The sequence below is a fragment of the Quercus lobata genome, chromosome 7, assembly GCF_001633185.2.
Source record: "Quercus lobata isolate SW786 chromosome 7, ValleyOak3.0 Primary Assembly, whole genome shotgun sequence".
Lineage (NCBI taxonomy): Eukaryota > Viridiplantae > Streptophyta > Magnoliopsida > Fagales > Fagaceae > Quercus > Quercus lobata.
Window position 1 is genome coordinate 7,562,743 of NC_044910.1, and position 15,158 is coordinate 7,577,900.

The following is a 15,158-nucleotide window of genomic DNA, read 5'->3' on the forward strand; positions in this document are numbered from 1 at the left end:
TCCCAGTATGTGATATATTGTTTTAACCACTCCAGTTGATTGTATTTTTATACTCCCAGTATTTGATAATTGTTTTAACCAATCCAGTTGATTGTATTAGTTGCAGTGGAGGTTGGCTATTATGGTCAAATCGAAACCAAAGGCATGTGGATGAAACTTTGAAGTTAGTAGTGGATTTGGTGCAAACAACCTGTACACTTGCTGTGGAATATATGGAAGCTTAGAGAAATAATCAATCTAGATAGCCTGTTAAAGGGTGTACATGGCCTCTATGGATTTGGGGCTTCAAGCAGTAGAGATAGAGTGTGAATTTAGTAGTCCGGTAGATGAAGTAAAGTCAGCTGGACCTATCAATTTGAGCATTGACCACGTCCTTAATGATGTTAGACTACTTGGTAGTTGGTTCTTCTATTAGGAATATATTTTTCTCTTGTGGCTTTCCTTGAACAAACAGACCAACAGAGAAGATAGCATTTGAAGCAAAGAACTGGCTGGGTTTGTTAGACAATGATGTATTGGATGGAGGAGCATCCCCCATGTATTAAGACTCTACTAAACAGTAATGTACCTGCTCATTGAAAAAATAAATAAATAAATAAACCCAAATGTATTTGTAGCATTGTTCAGTGGAATTTATTGCTTCCTTTCGGCATTTTTACTATAGTGATACTCCAAAAAATTTTAAATCAAAATTTTTTTTTTCTATTAAAAGTTGTGCTATTACCCCAATCCATTAAAAATCACTACTCATGTTTTAGTTTTAAAGTTGTAATATCTATTGGACAATATAGTATTTTGTGTTTAAATGCATTAATATTGTTCTTTTTTTAAAACCAAAAAATTGTCATATTTGAATGATATCTTGAATAATCACTAACTATATATAGTATATTATTAATGTCATCTCTTATTTATAAGCATTTCATTTAATTATATAAGTTATTCCAACTAAAATAAAATGAAATGAAGATTTGAAATAATATTTTAAACTACCATAAATAAATATTTGATATAAACTAAAATTAATAAAATTCTCTTTTTAAAATCTCATTTTCAATAGTTTTCCCGTGCATCGCACGGGTTAGCGACTAGTTTTTTCTTTTATAAGAACTTGACTTCTATAGCTAATTCTCGCTTCCTCATTAATTTGACAAAATAATATGTACATTTTATATTAAATAAATAATTTATTTGGACATTATTTATTCGCAAAAGACCCAATTTATGTCAAAATATTTTACGAGAAAATTTGAGAAAATTAATATAAGATTTATATTTGACAGTTTGGGATAGTTTGTAATCAGAGTTTCTTTTTTTCATAGGAAATTAAATTACATCGAACCAAAGATAAGGAAAATATATCTTTTTAGTCATGTCCACAAAGTGTTTCTATTTTTTTTTTTTTTTTAACGTTCCATAAACTGAAATCTCAAAGTTCTGTCTCTCAAAAAAAAAAAATAATAATAATAACAGAGAATTTTTTTTTTTTTTCAAAAGTCTCAGTTTGGTATGTTGGAATTGTAGCTGCAGGTTTGCCTGTACTCTGTAATATGTTTTTACATTTTTAAATCTAGTGGGTAACACATAGTTCATGTTTTACTGAACATGGAAGCTAGGAAAATAGACCAGGAAAATTCATCATATTATAATTGTACTTGTAGGATTAATTAGCATTTAGCAAGTGAGAAGAGGATAGAGGGTTACCTTTATCGTCTAGCTTAATCATTGGACTAACGGGATTAACAATGTTAATAAATAGACATGGTTTTTGTTCAGTGCATCAGTACATTAGACACGATACAATGTAGACTCATGTCTATTTTAAATAAGTGTCCGTATTGTATCTTGTCTAGCTAGTGCACTGATGCACCATCTTATGAATGATTTTGGCCTACTTTCTCACATATGTTGAGAAAATATTCAATCATACAATATAAATTAGTCACATTTTAAGTCAAATTGAGACCCTCTAAATCTAATGCAAAAGTATAGGTTTATTAGGTGATTAGAGTATTTCGTATCTTATATTATATATAATAAAAATTTCTTTCTCTACGTTGATTGCATTAATATTAAATAAATGCCCTATCTTTATCTCCTGTGCAATACATACACCTAACAAAAGAATTATATTGGCACATTAAAAAATAATAGGCCAAAATGTAAAATTCACCCTCTAAGTTTCACTACTTTTTATTTAAGTCGAGTAAGTTTGCATTTTATCAAATCAGTCCTCTAAGTTTTAATCCTCCTCAATTCAATCTTCAGTTAACATTCCATCAATGTCTACCGTTAACCAGATTTAATTTTTATTTAATTATTTATGAAATCAAACAAATTAGACTACTAGATTTTTACTTTTATTTTTTTTTGGCACTTTTTACTTTAGGATTAAAGGGCTCCACTGCTCCCAAATCAAAAATGCATCCTTTAACCTTATCCATCAGGTAGTCACTACCCTTCAAAATCTCCAGAATGGAACCATAGCTGCAAAAAAAACCAAGGCAAACAACAATTAATAAACGCCAACACCAAATCCTTTAAAACCAATGAAAGCTTAATTTTAACTTTTAAGAGAGCAATCAACCTACACAAACCAATCGGTATTGCTGAATGTGTGGAAAACTAAGTAGTGTTCTCAACCATCCTCTTCCTTATCCGAAACCTAGGAATCCTGGACCAGGATACTAGCTCGTTTGCTAATGCCACAATTTGCTGCTCAATCCTTTAGCCTAAATCAAACCACAGCAGCTTGCCGACTTCAATGACGAAAGAGAAGGCATAAAAGCCCCTAGAATTGTACCAATCCACGTATTCCTTGAGGTGCTTGGTCTTGGAACCAAGCCAACCCAACAACACCACCGTCACTACTGGCTCTTTGTCGTTCAAGTATGTTCTGACAATTGAAAAAAGTGGGGATCTTCAGGTGTGGGGATGGAGTGATGGACGACATGGGTGGGGATTAATTTTTGGGTTTTTTTTTTAAAAAACAAAATTTAATTAACATTTTTTTCTTTAATTTAAGAAATAAAAATTAAATATGGTTAACGGTAGACATGGATGGAATGTTAACGGAAACTGAGTTGACCAGAATTGAAAATTAAAAAGGACTGAAATGACAAAATGCAAACTTATAGGACTGAAATAAAAAGTGATGAAATTTAAAAGGTGAGTTTTGCATTTTGGCCAAAATAATTGTTAGGTTCTAAAAGTTTAGAACAATTGGCAAATCGTGAGTACAAACTTGTCTAGATATAGATCTTAGAGTTTATAAGTATTATTAGACAATGCTCAAGGTGATTCAAATCAAGATTCAAGAACAAGTAAGCTACAGAAAGAAGGTTTCAGAATTTTCCTGGTTCGAACAATCGAAAGACAGGCTCGGTCGATTGAAATACGTATCTGCAGAATTTTAAGTTTTGCCCAACAGCAGTTCAAGCCAAAAAAAGATTAGGGTTTCAGATCTACTTCTTCTAGTACATAAAGGAAACTCTAAGCACGTTTTTGAACGATTTTTCAAAGAGAGAAGAGTGTGCCTCCTTTGTATCTAGGGCTTTGTACCAAAAAGCTCTTTCATATCTTCTACCAGTGTTATTCCTTGAAGAATCTCAAGATCCAATATTGTAGAAGTTGCTGCCTTCTTTAGTCATCAAAGGTGCTAATGATTTAAACCTTCAAGGGCGGTCTTGGAGTCACAAACAGGAGAGCTTGTGTTTTTTATCACAAGTGTGGGTGCTTGTGTTGCAAAGGTCAAGGAAAGAAGTAGTCTGTGGACTCGAAGCTATCATGGGGTCATGGTAGTAAGTTCTATGTGTAGTAGCAATAGGATGTTAGTAGTCTAAGTCTTATTGTAAATTTCAATTCTTTCTAGTAGATTTACTTTTTACCTTAAGGATGGCTAGGTTAAATCCTCCTCAGGTTTTTTACGGATTTGGTTTTCCCAAGTCATCATATCGTTGTGTTATTTATTTTCCGCTACTTTACATGATATGACTTTATTGTTTTAACCTAGATCTGAATAATAAACCTAAGTATTCACTTGGTTAATTAATTAGGTTAAACAATCTAGTTTACAAGGATCTAAAACCTAACAAGTGGTATCAGAGCGAGTTAACTTTTGATTTAAGTTATTATACCTAGCGTTGATCCTTAATCCCTGTTATTATGGATAATTTTTTTAAGTGTCTTACTATTTTTGATTGTGATGTTTTGAATAAAAAGGACACTATTGTTTCAGTTGATCTTTTTGAGGCTTATGAAAGGAATTTGCAGGATTTCAGTTTTTCTCAGAAAATTGGTTTAATCCCTCAAATACACTCTGCTTCACATGGATTTTCACCTACAAAGCTGATGATTTGTGTTATATGGGTGAGAAAAGACTTGCTAAGGTGAGTGTTGTTTACTTTTCCTTGATTTAATTCTTTCAATTATTTGTGGACATGTTTACTTTTAGTTTTTGGTTGTTTTATTTTCTTAGGTTGTTTTGATTATTCAAAAATTCAAAAACATTGAAAATTTTCAAAAAGACAAAAATATTTTATTTTGTGTCTTGTTTTATTTGTTTTGAGGATTACATGAATTATAATATCTCTCTCTTGATTTTGAACATGCTTGACATTGTGGAGAAACTTGACTAGTATGTGTTATATAAGTGCTAAGCTATTTCTGATTTTGTGTGAGTATGTACTAGTTTGTACATGTACTCAAAGGTTAATTAAGAAATTGATATTTCTTGTTTATGTACCCTCTATAGCTTAGTTTAGCACTATCATGCATTGTTTTTGCATTTTAATTATTTAGCATAATGTGTGCTTTTAGCTTTGGTCATAAAAAATTTTTGAAACCAAAAAGATTTTTATTTCTTTTGTATTACACATCATGGATATGTAATTGAGGTTGGCCTATTATTTTTGCATAACATGCCTGGGTACCTTATTTAGCTTAGATGAGCTTGTTTTTTTGCACTTTGCTAGTTTTAGCTATGTAGTGCATGTTTGAGTGAGTTGTTTATAGTTTTTGATTACATGATCTTGATTTTGAAGTCACATGCTCCTAATTGTAAGAACTAAAAAATTTTAAGAGAAAGACATAAATAACCATCTCACCACTGTTTACTAGCCAATCGTGAACACCTTAGTACATATTATAAGATTTTGTGCTCGAGAAAGTATAGCACATGCACAAAAAGAAAATAAGGACAGCCTTTAAAAAAAAAAAAAAAAAACACGATTGCAAGCTTGTTTTCTAGGAGATGTGGGAGTTATATGATGTAACTCTTTAGGTGATAGTTACTTTCAAATTTATGTGATGAATAATGTAGAAAATGTGATTGATTACTATCTACATATCACCCCACATGTATCTCATGTTGTTACTAATTGCACACACTTCACAAGTTATTCTTTGATAAACATAGTACATGAGATTGTGTGTGAATTTGGTTTGGCCATCCAAGATTATGTTTTCTATGGTGTTTGATGCAAAATATGGTTAAGGGTTGGCAAAAATTGTATTTTTGATGATTAAAAACCTTGTTTTGAAGTTTTGGGTTGAAAACTCATGTTTTTGAAAAAACTTTGGAATCATTCTCATGCATTACATGTCATGAAAAATCTTTTGAAAATTGATTCTACAGAAAAATTTATGGTTTTTCAAAAAATTATGTTTTTCTAAGTCTCAATCAATCGTATCTGTTTTTCGATCAATTGAAAATGTTCAGGTTTTACAACAAAATTCTCTGCCTAATTCGATTGGTACTCGATCGATACTTGACCGATTGAAACTGAAATTTTTTTAGTTTTTAAGTTTTTGACCAATCTATCTTTCATGCATCATTTGTGTTTAGGATTCACATGCATTGGATTGTTTTCTATATCTATCTTGCAGTTTTGCAGTCATATCTCTCATTGTTTTTACACATAACATGCACACACTTTGCTAAATTGGATACTCAACTTTATTTATGTGTGAACTGCAGAAAATATTTTTCTAAAGAGATATAATGGATAATCAATGTGCAAATATTTTCTCTTAAACACATTGCATGCATATATTTATAGGTCACATAGTGTCAAGTTTGCATTTATTGATAGAGAAAATATTTTTTTAAGTGTATCCTCAACTTATGTTTCTTTTAGTTTTTCCCCACCTCCTAAATTTTCCCCAAAATTGTTTTTCCCAAAACATGTTTTGTTTTTCCTATTTTTGTAGGGGGAGAAAAGTTTTTTTTTAACATTTGTTGTTCTTAGAGGGAGTTGTTGCTCTTCTTAAGGGCAGTTGCCTCTATTCTCTATTAAATTGGATTCATTTGTTTCCTTGATTATCTATTTTCTCTTATCCTCTGTTGTGTATGTTTTCTGTTTGTCTTATGATTGGGTTGTCTTTGTCAATACATGACAAAAAGGGGGAGAAATACATAAAATGTGAGAATCCTATTTATTTCGTTTAGGGGGAGTTGAAAATGTTTTTGAAAGAGGGAGAAAATAAATTTTTTTGATGTATCTAACTTAGGGGGAGAGTTAATTTACTTTTGTTTTTATATTGTGTTTCATATTGTTTATATGTCTTTCTTTCCACACATGCGGTGATGTGTTTTTTGGAGTGTTTTCAGGAAAGACAGGTACATTCCGATCAAGACCTTCTACCTCTTATTGCAACTTCTAGGTTAGGAGTCTTAAATTGAGATTTATGATGTAATTGGGCATTTTATTGTATTGGATTGTTCTTGTATTTGAGCATTTCATATTGTATGTGAGTTTTGCCATGAATTTCCAAAGGGGGAGGTTGTTAGGTTTTAAAAGTTTAGAACAATTGGCAAATCGTGAGCACAAACTTGTCTAGATATAGATCTCAGAGTTTATAGGTATTATTAGACAATGCAACAAGTAAGCTACAGAAAGAAGATTTCTGAATTTTCCTGGTTTGATTGATCGAAAGACAGGCTCGACAGATAGAAACATGTATTTGCAGAATTTTAAGTTCGGCCTAATAGCAATTCAAGTTCAAAAAGGATTAGGGTTTCAGATCTATTTCTTCTACTATATAAAAGAAACTCTAAACACGTTTTTAAAAGACTTTTCAGAGAAAGAAGAGTGTACCTCCTTTGTATCTAGGGTTTTGTACCCAAAAATCTCTCTCATATCTTCTACCGGTGTTATTTCTTGAAGAATCTCAAGATCCGGTGTTATAGAAGTTGTTGCCTTCTCTAGTCATCAAAAGTACTAATGATCTAAACCTTCAAGGGTGGTCTTGGAGTCACAAACAGGAGAGTTGATGTTTTTTAATCACAAGTGTGGGTGCTTATGTTGCAAAGGCCAAGAAAAGAAGTAGTCCGTGGACTCGGAGCTATCATGGGGTTGTGGTAGTAAGTTCTACGTGTAGTAGCAATAAGATGTTAGTGGTCTAAGTCTTATTGTAAACTTCAATTCTTTCTAGTGGATTTGCTTTTTACCTTAAGGATAGCTAGATTAAATCTTCCCCAGGTTTTTTACCGGTTTGGTTTTCCTGAGTCATCATATCGTTGTGTTATTTATTTTCCATTGCTTTACATGATATGACTTTATTGTTTTAACTTCGATCTGAATAATAAACCTAAGTATTCACTTGGTTAATTAATTAGGTTAAACAGTCTAGTTTACAGGAATCTAAAACCTAACAATAATAATAATAAAATCACCACCACAACCATAAGTACATTATTAAACTAAAGAATATATATATATATATATTGGAGGGAAACTCATGGAAATAATTTTATTTTAGGTGAAATTTTATTACCAAGAGTCTGTAAAGTTTAAAATACTCTTTTAATTGAGATTCTATTACTAACCGTGACTGCTTTATTAAAAGTAATCACTTAAGGGTCATGACATTCAACAGGTTAGCATCTCTTGGTGTATTCATAACATTCAATATTCAAATTAATCCCCTCTTCTCATTATAACTATTGAATTATCAAAAAATTATTAACTCAAATCATAAATAAATTTGCCACTAGGCCTTGTAGCCTAGTGGCACCTGATTCCGTTGTAACCTTCAACTCCGGGGTTCTATTCCCCGCAATTACCCAACAATATATATATATATATATATATATCATAAATAAATTTTATTTAAAATCTATGTTAATTTCTCTAACACAAGCTTATGCCTATTATGTGACTTATTATTTTAAATCTAAATATCTTCTAAAGCTAAAATCTTTTAAGGGAGTAATGATACCACCAATTTCAGCATGAAAGACTAACAAACTAACATGATAATAAAAGCACATTTCAACAACAAAATAAATAAGTACTTTTTTTAGGCAGAAATAAGTACTTAAATTAGCTTTTATAATTAGTGATATATCATCTATTTTTTATAGGCTAGATTTGAACCATTTGAACACAGTTTTCTTATTTGTTGCAAAAGATTTTAAAAGTTAACCCAATTGAAACCCACTAATTTATGAAATTCATGTAATGAAATTTATAGTAGTTATAGTATTACTCAAACTTTTTAAAAAAAATATAAAAGAAAATCTTAGCTTGTCCATTTATGGATTTCAAACTTGATGGTATATATCTCAAATGAAAATTCAAACATTTGCTATATAATTTTTTGCGCCTAGAGAGAAAAATATCTATTGTGATTTACTTTAATTTCAAAGCTAAATCATAGAATATGGGAATAATTTGGATAAAATTATATATTAAATTTTATTACACATTAATTAATCATTTTTATACCAAACACAAGAAATCAGGTATATTTACCCTATACTTATTTTATACTTCCATGGAAACAAAAAATTAAAATAACCAAACTAAGAGCCCATTTGGATTGAGGGGGGAAAGAGAGTGAGTGAAGGGGAGTAGAGTAGAGTAGAGTTGGCTAAAAATAAGCTAATTTTGAGCCATTTTTACTCTACTCTACTCTCCCCACCCCCCCCCCCTCCCCTTCAATCTAAACAGACCATAAATGAGATAACCAACATTACTATGCATGAAATAAAATCTTAATGGCTAAATGGAATTTCTTCATTTCAAGTAAAACGAGGATCTTGTTTAGAACTTTGGTGCAAAACTCGTGATGTACTTCCATGTGTCTTTTATTAGGAAACAGAGGAAGCATAATAGAATTTAATGTATTTAAGCTAAGGGACAGTGTACCAAGTTTGTACAAAACTGAGAGCAAGTGCCAATAAAGCGCCAAGAAAAGCCAGGATTGTCCAGGGGTTGCTGAAATGGTCGTGAATGGCTTGAGATATCCAGCTCTTCACCTTGTTCTTGTAATACTTCTGAATTCTAGATCTAACATCGCTATATATTTTGTTGTTAGGTACCAAATCGGTGCCTATCTCATTGAAGAGTTGAGTCACTTCTTGGTCACTGCCAAGGAGGTTGTAGAGTATCCCAGCTTTCCTTAGCTCCTTAACATCGTTTGCTTCATCAATGAGAGAATCGAGGAATGATATGTATGAGGGGACACCATAATCATTGTTGAAATCTGGACACATCTCGTAGGCTATCAAATTGAAGAACTTGGGCCCAGTTGAGTCATCTACTATAATTGGAGGCAGGGGCGCAGCCAGAGGGGGGCGAGGGGGGGCACCTGCCCCCTCTGACTCCTAAAACATCCTTGCATATGTAGTCTACTCTAGTTAGTCCCTGAGACATTGAGACAAAAAGAAAAAGAAAAAAAAAAAAAAAAAAAAAAAAGGACACCCACTTGAAAGTGACCCAAGAAAAATTAAGAAAGGAAGAAAAGTTTTTCTCAAAGACCAAACCGTGTAACCTTTTCACCATTTCACTATTATCATAAGCAGTTTTTGTCTGTCTTGCACCTATTTCACTACTTTTTCTTTTTTATTTAATATCTTTGTTTTCACCATTTTCACTGCGATACATTTCACAGTTGTTGACACCCTATTTTGCAACCCGTATTTAACCTCACATGAAGGGTAAAAGGGTAATTTCACATTGGAAATATGCATCTTGATTCTGGTTATTAAATCCTTAATCTCATTTCATCAAAATGATCTTGATGTTATAACGATCAAATCGACTGGTCATGAGCCTTAATCGGACCATTAGATTGAAAGTTATCATCAAATCAAGTTTTAATGGCTGAGATGCACTATCACAAATTGAGTCCGACTATATGTGATTATGAACAATTGATTCCAATTGGTTATAAGTATAATCAATTTGAGATCGATGATGTCTCATAATTTGATTGGTTAGGACTACATTTTATGGTAGGGTTGCACACACCTAATTAACTAGATAGTTAAACATTAATTATTCAATGAGTAATTTGTGTAATTATCTTTTAATTAGAGTAAATTTGGAACCAATTAAGTCTGAAATGGGAGTGATTGGAGCCATTTAATGTTAATTGGGAGCTAATTTGGGACTTATTAATGTTAATTGTGCTGAAACCATTTTCTATCAAATAACCTCTGCTCACCATTTCATCGATATCTCTCAGAATATTTTGAATTTGTGAATGAGGTTAATTTTCCCAGAAACTAGACATCTGGGGCTTCAATTTGAGCATAAGAATGAGACAATTCCGATCCGAATTGAGGCAGATATGATTTTTCAAAGTTGACTCTATAGACTGTTACAGCAGTTACGAGAAAACCGAACTTTGCTTGCTCTTCACTCTCATCCATCTCCACATTTAATGCACTAGGTTTTCCCAAATGCTAAAATGAGGTCTAAGTTCATGATTCTTTTTCAACCCTCATTAAATGGTCTTCTATTCATATTTCCTCCACCACTACTATATAAACCCCTCATCTCCTTCATTCTAAAGCAAAAAAAAAAATCCCCCTCTCTTCTCTTCTCTTAAGTTCTAGTGAAATTGAGTAGTATTGTCATATCTTGGTCTTCCTGAGACTCAAGGTATTGAGTGAGACTTACTCTTTCTCTCCTAGCTCTTCTTTTCGTCCACACTTAGGACTTCCATCAAAAGTCCCCTCCTCCATTATATGGATCTTGCATGAAAGTATAATCCTCTTCCCTAACTGTTTGTTTATATTGCCATGATAAAAATTTAAGATTAAAGCATGATAATTCCCTTGAATATGTTTGAATGTTCTTAATTGTTCTTATGTGTTCTTCACATATTCTTAGTTGTTCATCACATGTTCATGTATATCACTAGATTTAATCTTAAATCCAAATAAAAAATATGAAAAACATGTTTGTTTAGTAATTCTTTCAAATCCTTGAATCTAGGTTATTACTATCCACACACATTCACTAGAGTTTATTTTTCAATCCAAATGTCATGCTTAATAAATTGTGTTAGGGTTTATCACATGCACACACATTAAGTTCAACATGTAAATTGATTGACATATTGGATGATGTGATATGAATGTTGGCCACCATAGTCTAGAAGACCGATTTCACCAGGCAAGGTGGGTGTCTAACACCTTCTCACCTTGTAACATAGCCTTCGAGCTTAGATTAAGGGTTAGTAGATCAAATGCTTATCCATGTAATTTTTGATTTTTAGATTGTAACTAGGAAACAAAGCCATGTACTTTATTTTAGATTGTATCTAGGACCAAAGCTATGTAATTTTCCTGTGATCAATGTAAATTCAATTTCAAATTAATAAAATGAGGAATTTTTCAATAATGGTTTTCTTATTTTTCCAATAATTAAATAAGTGGCGACTCCATTGTAAAACCCTTAATCTAAAGGGGAAAATATAACTAGTTGAACCTCCATTTTGAGAGGCAATAACACGACTCTACCCATTCACGTGGGTTTGGCCCAACATCCTATAAGAAGGGGGCCGGGGGCGCAGTCTCTCACAACAGCATTTTATTATTAAGTGATGCTAGAGATATTACAAATTTTACTACTTATGTCTTACAAATTAGCATCTCACCAATCACAAAAAATAATTTCAAACATATATTCATTATATTGTTTAAGTAATACTACTCACATTTTTACCACATCAATTTGTAAAATTTGTTGTAGCTATGACTATGAATTGGTTATTTTTATTTATTTATTTTAATACTATGAAATATATTCATATTTTCTTACCATTGTTTTGTTATTAGTATTGATTAATATTTTTTAGATTATTTTTACCTTTAATATTGTTTTTTTAATTTTGCCTCCTCTAGACTAAAGTCCTAGCTCGGCCACTGATTGGAGGAAGCCAAAGAAATCCAAAACAAAGCAATGTACTAAAAAAAATGTCTCTCACACTCAAGCTAGTATATGTACTACGTTTCAAATAGATACCTACTGCTTGGAGCTCCTGAATGTTGCGATATAATTGCCAATTAAGGTCGTTTTGAGTCTCTAGGTCGATTAAATAATCCATTTGTCCATCATGATTAGCCAAGAGACGTATCCTTAGTTTGTCGAGAAGATGGATGTGCATGTGCTCGGGCTCTCTAATATCCAGTGATATTGATTGATCTTGTGACTTCTTCTCTAAGTTACGGGCCTTACGGCTGTCTCGTTGTTGCTGCTCCGATGCTCTGCTGCCAGAGTTTCGTTGATAACCAATTTAGCCAGCAAGTTGAATGCTGATCCTTTGGTACCATGACGAACCTTTCAATGAATTTATCAATCGAATCCTCCAGCTTCTTTTTCATCTTGCTCAAGCTCATCAACCATTCCAGGAGAGAATATGGAAGCTGATTCTCCAGCAAAATCAAATCGTGATGTCCAAAGGCTACACTGTCATCTTTTATACTCAAATCTTTGAACTTGTCCATAATACTAGCGCAGTATATGAATTGTAGTATTGCACAGCTGTCCACGAACAGAAACCAAGCCAGCGCCTCATCATTGTAGTCCAACGTCACCTCCTCCTTGTAGAAATCCCTCAGTTCCTTGATTTTATCCTAAATCTTCTTGTGTACTTCTTCCATACTCTTCCCACTGCTTTCGATGAACTCAGATGTCAATACAAGCTTGTACTTCTCTCCTAGCTGGTACTTTGGCTTACCATGATGGATTGGACCGAGTGATATCACTTGTGGCTCATAGTACTCCTCAAAATCCTTGTCATTTCGCAGCATGAATATAACCTTCTGTATCTTTGGCGTGGGAGATTTATTCTTCACATTTTTCCCTGCCTCCCTTACCATTTCAAACCTTTTCGACAAGGTAGTCTGGGTTGAAATGATCTGTATTGGGACCTCCTCAGTGATGCATCTGCTTGATTCACCAGCTTCTCTTTCGACAGCCTTCCTTGAATGAACTCCGTGGAAATGACATGCTCCATTAAAAGCAGAGCAAGTTTGCACCCAAGAAGAAAATTGAAATTTGTAAGTTTGTGGTCCTAGTATTTGCAGTAGTAATTTATACTGGATAGTACTGGGAAACTTTAACTAACGAACTTAGGATTGTTACTCTTATTCGAATGGTATGTAAGTTGGGGGACAAAATATAGATACTTTTCCAAAACAACTTTATGACTTCGATAAACATAACAAGCTTGGAATATAAAAGATATGTCCAACAGGAAAAATGTATTTCTTTTGTGTGACTTTATTTTTAGATTGGATAGGAATTTGGAGTAGAATACTAATTAGTTTTTTTTTTTTAATTATTTTTTAATTTTTAATGTATATATGGGATTAATTTTTCACTTCTTTGAATCACTTTATATTTGCTTGTGATCTCCAGGTTTAATCCAACATGACATTCGATTATTGTTGAATTTTCAATTATTTATAATGCTATTTAATTAGTTAGTTTGTTTGGTTTTGTGTGTATGTGTACATGTACTAGCAAGGAGGATTTAAAATTTTATTAGTCTTGCTTGTAACTTTATTGATATTTGTGTATGGTAATTATTAGTGGTCATTACGTACTTTGAGATGAGTTTTCATATCGAACAAGGAGGGTATCTAACACCTTCACATTTCATCACCTAACCTCAAAACTTAAATTGATTAATATAGATTAATGATTACTTGAAAAATACTTAAGAGGCAAAGCAATTTATTTGGATTCCCTAAATTGAAACTAGGAAATAAGGTCTTTTAATATTTATTTCATAAATTGGAATAACGTTTCTTGTAACGTATTTTGTATTTATATTTTCTTGATTTTGTCCATAATAAGTAAATTAGGTGAGGACTCTATATAATCTAATATGAGAGAGAGAGAGAGAGAGAGAGAGAGAGAGAGAGACCACTCTTGCTATCTAGTGCTCTCTTCCTCTCTCCTCCTTGTTTGCTCTCTATTTAATCTAAGGTTTCCATCAACCTTGCACCCTAGCATTTGGTATGTGAAACTCATTGGGAGCCCAATATATGTGGTTCTTGCATCCAGTGATTGATGTGATTCCGGTTTTTTGAATCCAACATCTTCCTCTCTCCTCCTTGTTTGCTCTCTATTTAATCTAAGGTTTCCATCAACCTTGCACCCCAGCATTTGGTATGTGAAACTCATTGGGAGCCCAATATATGTGGTTCTTGCATCCAGTGATTGATGTGATTCCGGTTTTTTGAATCCAACATAATGTTTAAATCTACAATTAATTGATGTGATTCCGGTTGAATGTTCAATTATTTATGATATAGCTTTTGTGTTTTCTTTAACATGTGCTGAGCATGGAAGTTTTAATTATTTTTTTTGGGTAAAAATTTTTAATTATTTTCTAGTCTTGCTTTTAACTATACTTGAGACTAATTTATTGAAAATAGCCCCAAAATTTATGAATAAAGTTTGGTTGTTGTTGCATCTTTTTAACTTTGTTTGACGTTTGTGTAAGTAAATTGTTATTGTTACCTACCACATTTCTCACTAAATCAATGTCAACAAATGGGTTTTACAAAAACCACTAACGTATACACATGAACTTTATGTTTATTGATAACTTTGGAGGTTTAAACACAATCTGTCTTTTATTAGTAAGCGACAAAAATAATTTTTCAAGCTAGAGAAGGAAATATATCATAAGGAAAAGGAAAAAAAGAAAAAAAGAAAAAGAAAAGGGTGTGCGTATACATATTTGATATTTCTTCCTCTTTAGCTAGATATGGATTACTTTCTCGAGAAAAAATGTATACCAGAAACAATATGTTTAAGATCGTTAAATACATATAATATTATCCTATTTGATAAAAATTATGGGGTCCTCTCTCCAATTTGAATTTTATTCATATATCAAAAAAAACA

At 32.2% G+C, this 15,158-nt stretch overlaps 1 pseudogene; it reads right to left on the reverse strand.

Annotated features, from left to right (window-relative positions):
* Positions 1-9,136: 9,136 nt before the first annotated feature.
* Positions 9,137-13,254, reverse strand: LOC115951496 (annotated as a pseudogene).
* Positions 13,255-15,158: the final 1,904 nt, after the last annotated feature.